The sequence below is a fragment of the Atta colombica genome, unplaced genomic scaffold, assembly GCF_001594045.1.
Source record: "Atta colombica isolate Treedump-2 unplaced genomic scaffold, Acol1.0 scaffold134, whole genome shotgun sequence".
NCBI classification, from domain to species: domain Eukaryota; kingdom Metazoa; phylum Arthropoda; class Insecta; order Hymenoptera; family Formicidae; genus Atta; species Atta colombica.
Genome location: NW_017259222.1, coordinates 2,099,193 through 2,102,182, shown reverse-complemented (window position 1 = coordinate 2,102,182; position 2,990 = coordinate 2,099,193).

Here is a 2,990-nt window from a genome sequence, read left to right as displayed (position 1 = left end):
CTCTCTCTCTCTCTCTCTCTCTCTCTCTCTCTCTCTCTCTCTCTCTCTCTCTCTCTCATTTTATATATTTTTATCTTTATACACACACACACATACGCACACGCACACATACATATGCATACATAAATATATATACACAACAGATATATATATATATATTTATGTATGCATGTTGCATGTACAGAGCTCACGAGATGCGCTACGTGTATACGTACATATGTATACGAATATGTACAAGTCATTCGGTACGCATCCGCCGATTTCGTTCTTCTCCCTCCTCCTCGAAGTTACACGCTAATTAGAATATATTTAATAGCCAAAAAATGCAACCCGTAAATTGACTTATAATATATGTATATACACACACACACACTCAATTAATTATATCCGCTACCTCGCGCACGCCGTTAATCGCAATGATTACGAATAATTAATACTTAGGTCTCTATACATAAATTGCGGGAAAATATCGACTCATCCATCTGATAACACCTCTCTATTCTTTATACTGGCAACAATAAAGATCGAGATAATGTCTCTCGTGTTTGGACGAAACGTTGCAACTGAAACTTGGAAAGATAAAACATACAGTTAAATTATATAATAATAAGTGTAAGAATTTCATATTATTTATACAATAATATGCGTAATAATTTTATATAATTTACATAATATATGAATAATAATTCATGTGTCGAGCAACTCTCTCGATAAATAAGACGTTGCGCAACATCGAGGGATGTTATCAGATGACGGACTCGAGGGATGTGATCAGACGACGTGTTGTATCGAGGAACAGGTCGAAGGCCGTCCGGAGTTAACGTTCTACGGGATGTCTTGTAAGTCCAGCTTTGTAGGGCATATGCGTTTCATTTCATGCTGAGACCGCATAATCTTTATAATGAAAACGGTAGTAGATATATTTTGAGCAGGTTATATAAAGCTTTTTCTTATCCTTTTTTATTGTTTTTTTCCTACAATGCTGAATTCGTGCAACATATCCTGTATGTACACATCCCGTATATGTATGCCATCGTATATAGAACTCCCAGTGTCTCCTTTCAGCTCCGACTATTTCAGTCCTTCGACTGTACAAATGTTCTTGTCAAGAGAGAGATTACTTGCGCCCAAAGTCTCGCATTCAAATGGGAACTTTGGCTGAAGCGTCTCTATCCTTTTTTCTCTTCTTTCATTTATTTGTTTCTTTCCTTTTTTGTCCCGATCGGACCTTCCTGTGTCGCACAGCGACGCGGAAGGCCTACACCGTATTCACAGAATAAAATACATGTATATAAGTAGGTACATATCGTGTCTCGACGCGTCGGTTGATATTAAATCGTAAATCTGTAATTAACACGCAGAAAAAGTGTAGAGCTTTCTCGTCTAGATCTATTGACCAGGTTTAAGCTCATTCCTCTCCTCCCGATAATCTCATTCCCTATACATAAACGAGCCGGCTTATCTTTTCTTCGCCTTCATTTTGACCATCAATTCGGAATATTTGTATTGATCGGTCTTAACTTCTACTTATATGATACACTATTGTTTCTCGCGAATGCAACGAATTAGGTAAACACGAAGTCTCACCATTCGAGATACGACCGACCTCTCTATTTCGCTTCTTCTCCTCTTCTTCTTTTCTTTCGATCAATAAATTTTTCGGAACGTCTTTTAATGGGAGTCCAATCGAAGCGTATGCAAGACGAACAGCTATCGGTCTTAGCCGCAGTGGAATTTCGTGTTTGCCAAACCAGAGAAATGTAAAGCGAACTCAGTCTTTGGTTGGAGCGATCCTCAAATCTCGATTCTCGACGTTTTATTTAATTTTAATCGCTAATCGGATTACCTTTAACATTAATAAATTTTATATAAAAATCCATATACATCAGCTATACGTTGTTCTTAAAGCATTCCAACTAAAATAAATGATTTTATTTACCTCTTCTCTTTACAAATACATTCTCGAATCTTTATTTTCCTTTTTCTCCATTTCATTCACATAAAGTCGCTCGTTCTTCTCAAAATCATTTGGCGGAAGAGTTATCGCTTCTTTCGTTTTCAAGGCGTCGCTAGAAATCTCGATAACAGCATATACATATGTACGGCGTCTCTGTTCATGTATGTGTATGTGTATGTGTTTACGGTAAGCAGATAACGTTTATAAAAGCTAGATACTATGAATACACGAGAGCAAACAAGATGGAGAGAATGGAGGAATTTCGGTTTCACGCTCAACAGTGAATCTGAGAAAAACGAGAGAAACGACGAAGTATCTAAAGAGTATGTACAAACACGTGTCATAAAACGGATCTTACAAAAAAAAGAACACGTCCCGACAATATACAGGCGAAAGTGTGAAGATCTTAATCAAAATAATAAGTTCTATCCAGGATAAAATTTCTTTATTACTCCTCCTTTCTAAAATCGTCTTGAAATTCATAAATTTTCATACACATTTCGCTGTGCGTCTACCACAACAACGTTTCTTTTTTTTTTTAATTACAGTTATTCAGTTAATTAATTACCTAAAATTAAGAGATACAATAAGCGTAATTATTTTTATATGTACAATATATCTGATTTTTTTTATTTCATTTTATTACGATTTCGAAAAGTTTCCCTACGATTTTTGTAATCACTCGCACCATAATCTTACTCCCCCTCATTCTCGCATTACGGCTGGCGACAAATCGTTTTATGGCTCGCTACCGCGAGAGATTCCTTTGAGACCAGGCGTTCACAGATCAGAAATCAAGAATTCCTTGTTTACTCTAGCGATTATACTCAATGATCAGTGTCTGCATAGTTTGCAACAAATAACAATCAATTGCTGCATAATCTCAAATTCATCATTCATTCTTGTACGCGGTTATTCTGTTTGCAATAACAAGAAAAGTACAACTAGTATGTCAAAGAAGAATATGAGAGTCGAGTGTGACTATAAAGAGTACAAAAGTGATCTGTTTCTCTGCAAGGCACTCCGACCAAAC